Source organism: Polypterus senegalus, chromosome 6 (assembly GCF_016835505.1).
Source record: "Polypterus senegalus isolate Bchr_013 chromosome 6, ASM1683550v1, whole genome shotgun sequence".
Classification (NCBI taxonomy): Eukaryota; Metazoa; Chordata; class Cladistia; order Polypteriformes; family Polypteridae; genus Polypterus; species Polypterus senegalus.
The window spans coordinates 9,646,202-9,658,854 of NC_053159.1; the positions used below are offsets into that span (position 1 = coordinate 9,646,202).

The window sequence follows — 12,653 nt, forward strand, 5'->3', positions numbered from 1 at the left end:
TGTGTGTGTGTGTGTGTGTGTGTGTGCGCGCCCTGTGGTGTGCTGGCACCCTGCCCAGGGTTTGTTTCCCGCCTTGCGCCCTGTGTTGGCTTGGATTGGCTCCAGCAGACCCCCGTAACCCTGTAGTTAGGGTATAGCGGGTTGGATAATGGATGGTTGTATTGTAGGTGGAGGACCTCTTATGAAGTGTATGTGGAGTTGGGCTGCTTGCAGCCCCCCACTCCCTTTTTCACTAAGCTCGAGAATCAACTTCACAACCTTAACACTAGAATTTCAAGGGATGGGAATTCTCGTTAATTTCCCCTTGGAGACCAACAGAGTACTATCGATCTGCCCATCTGCTGCACTTTCAATCAATCCACTGCATCTATCGAACTATCTGCCAGAATGAGAGAATCAAAAGTCCCCAGAAAACTGATAACATACCTTTAATCTCTGTAAACAAGCGCCTGTCGCGTGTCACGTGTACGTAACACCAAACAGCTTACTTTATTAGAGGTTTATATAAGAACATTTGTAATTTCTTTTCCAGCAGGGAGAAGGAGGAGGACGGAGCCTCAATGGAGTTCGTATTACAACAAAAGACGGCGATGAGCGGAGTAAAGTATTGCTGGGTGTTCTGGAGTTCTTAAATGAACTAAAATAGGGCAGAGCGGGGGCTCTGAGGCTAAGGATCTGCGCTGGTATCCAGAAGGTTGTCGGCTTGAATCCCCATCACTGGTAAATTTGAATTATGAAGGCAATTAGTCCAGTGGATTGAGGCGGTTATTTTAAAATGTGTTCATCAAGAACACGGGGGCACCATTCGAAACTTGTTAAGGGGAAATTTCCGTCTTTTTCTTTACACAAAGAACAATAGACACTTGGAATAAGCTACCAAGTAGTGTGGTAGACAGTAAGATTTTAGGGACTTTCAAAACTCGACTTGGAAGAAATAAGTGAATAGGACTGGCGAGCTTTGTTGGGCTGAATGGCCTGTTCTCATCCGGATTGTTCTAATGTTCTAAAAGAGATCCTACCCTGCTGGGCCCCCGAGCAAGGCCCTTACCCTGCAATTGCTCCAGGGGGCGCTGTACAATGGCTGATCCCAAGGGGTATGTGAAAACTAACAAATTTCTAACACAGGGTGGCGCGCGAAAAACCAAACCGTCTCCGATCGGCTGGCTCAAGCTATTATACAGGCGGGTGCCGTCGCAATTGTGCAGTCTCGTTGTCACGACGGGGTCAACAGCCCCAACTGTGCATTAGTAAGGAAGCTGTAAGCTCGTGGGTACAGACGTGCGTGAAAGAGATCCGGAAGATGTATTCTCTGCAACAGAGGATTGGAATAGTCAAGGCGTATGTGTCTACCGGTTCTTTTAAGGAAATGTGGGACATTTTCGCACAGAAGTTTCCTGGTATAAACCTACGAGCAAAGAGCAGTACTCACGAGCTGGTGAAGAAGTGGAGTAAGACTGGGTCAGCTGCAAACTGCAAAAATGGAACCGGGCTCCGTCCGCTCGTACACCGGCGGTCGTAGCAGATATTCAGGAATGGGAGCCCTAGGAAATCGCCACGTAAATCGGCACAACAAGCGAATGTTTCACGCAAGTCTTGTCGACGTGTGTTGCACTCACTACAAATGAAGTCGTACAGAATGACTTGTATCCAAGAACTGAAGGACGACGACGACAAGGAAAAACGTGCATTTTAGTGCAAACAATTGCAACTGGATTTTTGTACTGCATATCTTTCATTTTGTGTGTGGGCTAAGAAACGTACGTCGACGTTGGAGTTGGTTCGGTTTTTTTGTGCGCCACCCGATACAAGAAATTGTATAAGGCGAAATCAAGAACAAAAATAAATAATAAGCTCACTGAAGAGCATGGAAGCCACATTGAGCTGTCTCAAAAAAGAAGTAAGAACGTCTAGAAGAGTGAAGTGCAGTAACCTTTTGAAGAACCCTCACGATTACATTTTATTTAGCTGAAGCATCACAAGGCCATCTATGAAACACAAAATGATCAAAAATGCAAATCAATACAACATTTTCAGAGAGAGTGAGAAAACATTAAATCATATATGACACTGGGTAGGGTTTAAAGTATTGATTTTAAAAATCACACAATTGGGGGGAAAAAACAAAAAAACATAGCAGTTGAGTGAAATCCACAACATCCCAAACAAATTGTTTCAGCATACTGGAATTTATGCTGGCAATGAAGATCCTCCATGCGGGGCTGAGCCCAACTGTTAAGCAGAACAAAGCCATGACTTGGACAGGCTGTGCTCGGCATGCCTTGAATATCTCTGAACACAAGTAATGGCTCACACACCAAGGCATCTGCGTAACCCGAGCCGCCAACCGCCACACTTGTGCGTTTCCTTACGACGACACTTTCCCCTTTTTATCCTCCATTGACCTATTTAACAGCAGGGGACGTTTTCCTCAGGGACAAAATGGATCAGCAGGTGGGGAGGTGGCAATAAATCGGACTTCTGTCACCGCCTATCGACACGTTCAGCCTGAGCTCAGCTTGGTGTTTCTTCAACCTCAAATATTCAATCCCCCCACACCCCCCCACGCACACACACACCCACCCGCCACATCCCAAATTTAAAGAACACAGGACGGAATGGTGCCGCTGCTGACACGTGAGCCCCCCCATTCGGTCATAGTTGATGTCTGCATGTGTTTCCTCCCAAATCAGCATTACTGACTGATAAATCTAAAATAAATAGGGTGGTCCAGACCTAATTATGCAATTTTCATTACAGTATAACTTAAGTTTATTACATAGAGAATTCACAACTGAATGGAGGACAAGTGAGGCATTACATGGAAAAATCAGTGAATTCATTCAATGCAAGCCCATTTTTGTTTATTACAAGATATTTCGAACAATTCTTTTGTCTTGCATTGCATTAAAAGTTGCATAATTAGATCTGAGGGCAGCCCGGTGGCACAGTGGTAGCGCTGCTGCCTCGCAGTTAGGAGACCCGGGTTCGCTTCCTGGGTTCTCCCTGTGTGGAGTTTGCGTGGGTTTCCTCCCACAGTCCAGAGACATGCAAGTTAGGCGCATTGGCGATTCTAAATTGTCCCTAGTGTGTGTGTATGTATGTGTGTGTGTGCCCTACGGTGGGCTGGCACCCAGCCTGGGGTTTGTTTCCTGCCTTGTGCCCTGGGATTGGCTCCAGCGGACCCCCATGACCCTGTAGTTAGGATATAGCGGGACGGATAATTAGATCTGGACCACCCTGTATTAACTTAAACTCAGCGCATTTACTTACTGTGCCCATGGCTTCTGTGTGATGGGATTCACTTTTACAGATGGGAGTTCATCCGCCAGAAGATAAAGACAGATTATATTTGATTCGAATGAAAGATCGGAAGATGAAACGTAGTTAAAAGGAAACGTACGCATTGTGTAACAATCAGATGCATTTGGGGACTTAGCTAACTTATCTGAAAACGGGAAAATATTACTTTTGTTCTTTTTTTTGCATATTTCAAAGAGTCAGTTATCACAGACTCTGTTACTTTCTAACAATAAGTACAGTGGAACCTCGGTTTGCGAGCATTTAATTCCAGAAATGTGCTCGTATATCAAAGCGAATGTCCCCATAAGAAATAATGGAAACTCAGATGATTCGTTCCACAACCCAAAACTATTCATAAAAAAATGATTAATACAAAATATAAAGTAAAAATACATAAAACAAATTAACCTGCACTTTACCTTTGAAAAGAATCATGGCTGGCGTGAGTGAGTTTCTAAACTCTTGTGGGATTCCACCCTACGGGACGACACGCGGAAAAGCGTCCCGAAGCAACCGCAGGCTCCCAGCGCTGTAGCAGTTCACTGTAAAAAGCGAAATACGAAAAGATGGCGGACATGCTATAAGCGCCTGCCGTTGATGGGTGATACAAGGAACATTATAAATGCACAGGGCACAGTATTACTTGGCCACTAACCTGGCCCCGACCTTGCCTGACTGCTGGGTCTGTGTATAGCAGAGTGGCAGAACTCGCTGCAATAAATAACCGTGCTGTTCCTGTTTCAAGCTGAATAAAGATGGTGTCGCTAAAGTACTGAGACTCAGCTGGAGAATGGGAGACGATTGCCAACAATCCCGCAATGAGAGAGACAACCATCAGCTCAGTTGTGATCACGTGACACTCGGCAGACAAAGCGTATACGTACTACTCGTATTTCAAGACATTGCTCGTTTATCAAGTCAAAATTTATTAAAAATTATAGCTTTTCTTGCAAAACACTCACAAACCAAGGTTCCACTGTAAAAGTGATAACAGAATACAATAACTTGTGTTTGTAGACTACTTTAAATACTGTACCTGCTTGTTAACAGCACTTGATCATGTCACGTTATGCCAAAATTAAACGCAATCCAATGTGTTAACTACATGGTACATTTAATGTTGGCCCAGTCATCATAATTTAAAACATCTCTCTATTATAAAAGAAAATCTTGAGACGATACTATTGCCAAGATATTTTTGCAAGTCCCGCCCTCCTCTCAACCATTTATGGTTAACAGCCCATGCCTGCGATGTCATCTCACCTCTCATTCGTGTGAATGCTTTTGTCAGACACAGTTCCTGTGTTCTCAGCTCTTATAAATTTTAACGTTTTCCTCACTTTATGTTCCCAATTAAAGAAGATGTATTATGTCCAAATCTTATTGAAGAATTTCATCACAAACGGTTATCAACAGAAGAAATGAGTACATGGGCAATCCTAGGACGAGAAACGATGAAGTCAAACGAATTAACATGAAAGCTGTCGATCGGTAACAAGGCAAAATGGTTAAATGCGTATCAATAGGCTATGCTGAAACGGTTGGTAGTGATGGTGCGGAAGATGAAAACATCCACTTACAATATCACGAAGGATATCTACAACCGTTAACACCGTACGGTCTTCTGCCAGCCGAATTACTGCAGAAACAAGGATGTATCGTAATGTTATTGCATAATTTATGTATGAGTGATGGCTTATGCAATAGGACAAGATTAGTTGCTTCGAAAATTGCTCGAACAATTCTAACATGTAAAATTTTAACAGACGACAAGAAAGTTAATTTGTACATCTTCAGGGGATAACATTCGACACCAAAAGGAGATCTTGATATGCCATTTGTATTCAAATGTTAACAGTTTCCCATTAGAATAGCTTTTGCAAAGAAGATAATTAACAAATCACAGAGCCAAACATTCGAAAAAGTCGATTTATTAGAGAGACAGAAGCGATATTCACTTATGGGCAGTTATACATTGCGTTGTCACAATGTAACTCTAAACACAGAATCAAAATTTAATGCGATATTGATGAAATGTTAATTCCAAATGTTTTTAACTGAAGGTTTACAATAAAAGTATAAGTTTAAAAAGTATTTGTGTATTAACAGAACGAAAATGTATAACGCAACGAATACCTCCAACGCAACATGAAGCATAATTTTCTTTCAATTTATTATGTTGTACTATTTTGTACTATAGTTAATTACTCGCTGTAATGGAAAATAGTTAGGTGTATTATGCATATGTAACAATTCCCATGAAAATAAAAATCTGTTTAAAGCTGCGAATTGGCTAGCGCCCTCCCGGGGATTGGTGAGCGATTGGTATGAAAAATATATATATATATATATATATATATATATATATGAAAAACTTAACATAGGAATAAGAAGGAAAGCATGTACGAAAGGAAAAGGGACAAGGTTGTCTATGTTACATCTCATCTTTAATGTTTAGAATTTTTTATTGTTTTAGACGTTTGATTCTGGGGATCCTCATATTAGGCTGTGGCTCCAGTTGTGGTTCTGCATGGTTATGCCGCAGTGGGTAGCACTGCTGCCTCGCAGTTAGAAGACCCAGGTTTGCTTCCCAGGTTCTCCCCGTGTCTGCGTGGGTTTCCTCCCACAGTCCAAAGACATGCAGGTTTGGTGCATTGGCAGTTCTAATTTGTCTCTAGTGTGTGGGTGCCCTGCGGTGAGCTGGCGCCCTGCCTGGGTTTTGTTTCCTGCCTTGCACCCTGTGTTGGATAATGGAGATATATATATATACATATATATATATATATATATATATATATATATATATATATATATATATATATATTGTCAGAGATGTCGGGGACACTGCCCGGCGGGATGCCTGGACAGTCCCCAATGGGGACAATACTTCTCCTCGGCCACAAGAGGGCAGCCGCCCGGTCTATTTGGGGCCACGGAGACAGAGCTGGGATGCCCGTGAGAGGGCGTGGCCACCGCCAGGGGCGCCGGTCAGTTGGGGAGTCCTGGATGGCAGCATTTCTGCCACACCAGGAAGTGCTCCCGAAACAGTTCAAGGCGACCGGAGTGCTTCCAGGGGCTTTCCTGACACTTCCGCCACACCAGGAAGTGGCGTCAAGGGAGCACCTGGGACTCATCCGGTCCTGATAAAGGAGCCGCCTCCTTCCGGAGAGCGAGCCAGAGTTGGGAGGAAGGAGACGAAGCTTGTGAGGAGGAGGAGGAGGAGGTCCAAGAGAAAGAGAGAGAAGAGAGAAGAGCAAGAGCGAAAGAAGAAGAGAAAGAAGAAGAAAGGAAAGAGTTAATGAGAGAAGGCATTGTGGTGTAGTAAATAAAGGGCGTGTTTCATACATCCTGGTGTCGGTCTGTCTGTGTTGGGGTACGGTTTCCACAATGGCCCGACCAGGGACTAACCCCTGCTAAAAGGGGGACCCGTCTTTATAAATATTTTGTGGAGCCAACCCGCACAGCAGGCGAAGGCGCTACCGCCGCGACACGCAAGCCTGCGCTGACGCCTCTGTAAACCACGCCAGGCGGGCGTCTCTGTTATGGGGAAGAAAAGGGCAACGGGCCCTGAAGGTAGCGCGCCTCTACCCGGCGTCGTCGTTGCGGCTGCACGGGGCGGCGGGGCGGCGGAAGAGGCCGCCCAGCGACAGCGGATTCGAAAGCGGGATTCGGGAGGTAAGTCTGCGTCGGAGGGTGATACGCTTGGCGGGACTTACCCTCCCTGCGTCGCCTGGTCATGTTTTTAGCAGGGGACTGCCCGAATCCGCGTCTGTGGCGAAGCATGCCGACCCGTGGTCTGACAATGAGACGACGGCGGGAGGCGAAGAGGAGCCGTTCTCGACTGCAGAATGGCTGCAGGGCGGAAGCTTCCGGAAGTCTCTTCCCGAAGGCGTCTGCTCATAGGGTGGAGGGAGCGTGGAAGACCGGAAGTTCCTCCCCAAAACAAGTACGGGATTGGGCGGTGTGTGTTGTGTCCCGCCGGTGAGTACAAGAAGGCGGGACCAACGAACGCCAATCCTGGGACACCAAGACCCAGGGAGCATGCGCAGGAGCTCCACGGCTCCCAGCCGGCAGGTGAGTCAGAGAAGCGTCGACTTCAGTGCCGGCTGGCTTAAGTGACTTGTTATTGGCTGTACAGGAGTTAGAGAAAGTCTTTAGCCCTGTACAGCCTCTTTCAGGTATTACAGAACCTGACGAGTGTACTCAAGGCGCTGGAGGAGACTACGGACGCCCCTGAGAGCCGTACTGGGGTGGTTAGCGCGGCGCGGCGTGGGATTCTCCAGTAAGTCTGATGCGTCGGTACAGGTAAGTGACACCGGTACCGAACAGGATTATGGAATCCTTAGCGAAAAGAACCTGGATGTAGCGGAAGGGATTCAAGTAGCAAGGGTTCCGACAGTAGACCGGGGGACGAGTACTGAGACCGCAGTACAATCAGAGTCGGGGCGGTGCGGCTTGTATGTGTCGGCACCCAGACCACCCGCGCCAAGAGCGGCGGTGCTCGGAGCCCGATCGAGGGGTGCAAGCGGCAAGGGGTCCGCTTTAATTCATAAGGGGATCCAAGCTGTTGCGGCACCCCAGAGCAACGGGAGGCCCGGAGAAAATGGAGGGTCTCGGACAGGGCAAAAGAGTGAGCAAGAGCTCGTGTCGGGCGAGAGATCTCTCGAGGCAATGGAGGGCTGCCCGAGCCAACCTGAGCGGATACGCACGGGCGTTCCGTCCTGTTTTCAGGCCCGGAGAACACCTGAATTACAAGGTGCGCGCGGTGTTACAGGTGCCATGGAGCTGGGCATTTGTGGGCGTTGTCCATATGCCCCGAGCAGAAATGCCATTAGGCGTCGGGGACGGCGTCTCCGCACCTGTGTTTTCTTTTCAGGTCCAGACCATGGAAGATGGTACGGGACCCCGAAATGGGAAACTGTTGACCCTGCGGGGCGGGCGCTTTGCCGGATGGGCTTCAGCTGGTGAGGGGGCAGTGTCAGAGATGTACGGGGACACTGCCCGGCCGGGACGCCTGGACAGTCCCCAATGGGGACAATACTTCTCCTCGGCCACAAGAGGGCAGCCGCCCGGGTCTATTTGGGGGCCACGGAGACAGAGCTGGGATGCCCGTGAGAGGATGCGTGGCCACCGCCAGGGGCGCCCGTCAGTTGGGGAGTCCTGGATGGCAGCATTTCTGCCACACCAGGAAGTGCTCCCGAAACAGTTCAAGACGACCGGAGTGCTTCCAGGGGCTTTCCTGACACTTCCGCCACACCAGGAAGTGGCGTCAAGGGGAGCACCTGGGACTCATCCGGGTCCTGATAAAAGGAGCCGCCTCCTTCCGGAGAGCGAGCCAGAGTTGGGAGGAAGGAGGCGAAGCTTGTGAGGAGGAGGAGGAGGAGGTCCAAGAGAAAGAGAGAGAGAGAAGAGCAAGAGCGAAAGAAGAAGAGAAAGAAGAAGAAAGGAAAGAGTTAATGAGAGAAGGCATTGTGGTGTAGTAAATAAAGGAGCGTGTTTCATACATCCTGGTGTCGGTCTGTCTGTGTTGGGGGTACGGTTTCCACAATATATATATATATATATATATATATATATATATATATATATATACATATACACACATACATATAAAAAATGATTGTTTTTCACAACAGCACAAAACTTTTCTGTCAGTTTAAAATGCGATCCTGTGCCAAAACTAAAAATCCCACACATATTAACTACATCAATGCAGCATCCCTGAATATGCAAAAGTTAAAACCCTCACATTTCCTAAATCAATTAGGTGTTCCTGGGTGGGCACAAAGCAAAAACTCCTTACTCATTTTCCTATAGCTTGCACCCATATGCTACCATTAAGCCATCATTTCCAACATTAAATAGGTGTCCCTGGGTGGGCAGAAGTTCAAATTCTCACATTTTTTACAATAACGTGAGGTCACTTAGTGTGCAGAAGTTAAGATCCTAAAATTTCCTACATTCATTAGTCGCCCCTGGGTGGGCACGAAATAGAAATCCCTGCCTCATTGTCCTACACCAACCATTAATCAATTCCTTTCCTCAATGTCTATACACCATTTCCTTCAGTTATCTGGTGTCGCCGGGTGGGTAGTTAAAAATTCTCACATTTCCTACATGAATTTGGCATCTCTGGGTGGGCATGAAACAGAGATCCCTCACTTGTTTTCCTACACCTTGCACCCAAATGCTACCAGTGTTGAGAATCTGACTTCTTCAAACCTCAATTATGGGCTGAAAACATTTTTTCTGTGAACTCCTGCATTGATTTCTGGGTTTAGGAAGTCAAGAAACATTTCCGGCTATTTGTAATCAGACTTTCTTAGCTCCGCGACACCACCATTTTATTGTGTATTCGTTCACCCCCATTTTGTGATTCCTGTTATCAGGACACTACTTGAATCCGGAAGGCATAGTCCAAAGCGTACATTTTAAGTAAGTAAGTAAGGAAAAGTAAGTGCCCCTTTATTTGTTTGGACCCCGACTCTGATTCCTGTCTTTTGAGTTTGCTCTTGCTCTTTGATTTTTGCTCTGTGACTTTTCTGGTTCTGGCCACAGCACATTCGTTACAAGAATTTCAGTTTCATGTTTCATCTCCTGGTAATCCTAGACTCTCAACAAAAGCATCTGGAGTCGCTGATTCAATGTTTTAGACACCAGCACAATTGGTCTGTCCTCATCTGTGACTGTCAATAAAACCAAAGGACACTGTGCAAGTTTCTTTTTTGACTTGCAGTTCTAAAATCTTTAACATTTTTCCTCTGACTTTGACTTTTGGTTAACGTTTTAGCTTTGGGAATACGTTTAATGTTGCCTTGGTGTGGTATAGTGGGTCCACGGCTCATAAAAATAAAATAATCCATTGGCCGGCTTGCCCGCCATGGGCCCACTCACACAGCTGAGGGTAGTTGGTAAAGTAATTGGGGCGAGAAACACCTGCACGTGAAGGTTCGGTCTTTCTCAGTTGCTTCATTGGCTTCCTGAAGCGTACAAGTGAGATGCTGTGCCCATGGAGTCTTATAAGAGCAATCCGGCACAATAGGAGGCAAATGAAACAAAAGAGGATCGGAGGTTGAAGGACGGAGTGGGAGTGAACCGGTGCTTAGAGGGAAGCAGGCTGACGGGAATGGTGCCCCAGGAAGTAGCGTGTGGCCAACACTCAGGAGGGTGGCAAGGGAGTTCACTCCTGTAGAGTAACCAGGGAACAGGAGTGATGGTTATGCTCTGGAGCGTCCTCTCACCAGATGGATCCAGCAATCGGCAGTGGTGAAACGATGGCAAGCTTTCGCCAGGTGGAGCCTGGAAAGGCAGCAGTGGGCACGGGAGCAGGGTCTGGTGGCTCCCGGTGTAATGCCTTGGTATGGGCGGCTGGGGACACAGGCCAGATCTGAAGGATGTCTGCACCTGTTGGTGGACGTCTCTCTGTGCTGTTCCCCTGGGTGGAATTGAAGAGTCGCATAGTGTGGGGTCTCCTCAGTCTGTCAGTCAGTCTGTCGCTGAAGCTGCTCCTCTGTCTGGAGATGATCCTGTTCAGTGGATGCAGTGGATTCTCCATGATTAACAAAAGCCTGCTCAGCGCCCGTCGCTCTGCCACGGATGTCAAACTGTCCAGCTCCGTGCCTACAATAGAGCCTGCCTTCCTTACCAGTTTGTCCAGGCATGAGGCATCCCTCTTCTTTATACTGCCTCCCCAGCACAGCACTGCGTAGAAGAGGGAACTCGCCACAACTATCTAATAGAACATCTGCAGCATGCAGTATGGCTGTTTGGAATTGGCTTGTATCAAAAGACTTTATATACCATGATGCCCCATTGGCTGTAGGGGTTGGACAGAAAACCTAAAAATTTGATTCCTTTACCCCTCCCTATCTCTCTCTTACCAAACTGATGAAAGACCATCTCACACACCATGAACTGAAAAGGACAACACAATGAAGAGCACAGCTCGGCAGCCAAATTGAGACATGCGGCCTGTTCTGAAGAAAGCTGACCACACAATGAGGACTTAACTTGAGACATTTTAAGTAAGTAAGTAAGGAAAAGTAAGTGCCCCTTTATTTGTTTGGACCCCGACTCTGATTCCTGTCTTTTGAGTTTGCTCTTGCTCTTTGATTTTTTGCTCTGTGACTTTTCTGGCTCTGGTTAGGGCCACGGCACATTCGTTACAAGAATTTCAGTTTCATGTTTCATCTCCTGGTAATTCTAGACTCTCAACAACTGCAAGTGCCAGAAAAGAGTGGATTCAGAAAGTATTTAGACCCCTTCATTTCCTGCACCCTTTCTGGTGTTGTATCCATTGAAAGCGAGATCTACATTTGTAATTAATGCCAACCTATCTACACTCCATAACCCATAAAGACAAGGTGAAGACATGTCTTCAGAAAGGTTTGCTAATTTTTTAAAAATTCAAAACGTCTAATCTCTCGTTAATATAAATATTTCGACCCTTCAGTCATTGTCCAACATGCTATATCCTAACACACGGTCACAGGGGTCTTCTGGAGCCAATCATTTAGTAAATAATTATAGAAGCCGCTGTGGAAACAATTCCAGCCTAAAGTCTTCTTGGGTAAGTCTCTGCAGCAGGGGTCCCCAACTCCGGTCCTGGCAAGAGCGGCATTTGGGGGTGGCAAGTGGGGCGACCACCCCAGGCCCCACACCTAAGGGCGCCCCCGCTTTTGAGGTCCACGTGTCCTGTTCCAGTTGGTTTGTCAAGTTATATTCTCCAGTATATATATATATACACTCACCTAAAGGATTATTAGGACCACCACACTAATACGGTGTTTGACCCCCTTTCGCCTTCAGAACTGCCTTAATTCTACGTGGCATTGATTCAACAAGGTGCTGAAAGCATTCTTTAGAAATGTTGGCCCATATTGATAGGATAGCATCTTGCAGTTGATGGAGATTTGTGGGATGCACATCCAGGGCACGAAGCTCCGTTCCACCACATCCCAAAGATGATCTAAAGATCTGGTGACTGTGGGGCCATTTTAGTACAGTGAACTCATTGTCATGTTCAAGAAACCAATTTGAAATGATTCGAGCTTTGTGACATGGTGCATTATCCTGCTGGAAGTAGCCATCAGAGGATGGGTACATGGTGGTCATGAAGGGATGGACATGGTCAGAAACAATGCTCAGGTAGCCCATGGCATTTAATCGATGCCCAATTGGCACTAAGGGGCCTAAAGTGTGCCAAGAAAAGTTCCCCCACACCATTACACCACCACCACCAGCCTGCACAGTGGTAACAAGGCATGATGGATCCATGTTCTCATTCTGTTTACGCCAAATTCTGACTCTACCATTTGAATGTCTCAACAGAAATCGAGACTCATCAGACCAGG

General features: G+C 46.6%; 1 protein-coding gene across 3 annotated transcripts in view; it reads right to left on the minus strand.

Moving 5' to 3' along the window:
- The window catches only part of slc12a8 (solute carrier family 12 member 8), a 120,901-nt gene that overhangs the window by 43,570 nt on the left and 64,678 nt on the right, over window positions 1–12,653 (minus strand). The gene's annotated exons all lie outside the window — the stretch shown is intronic.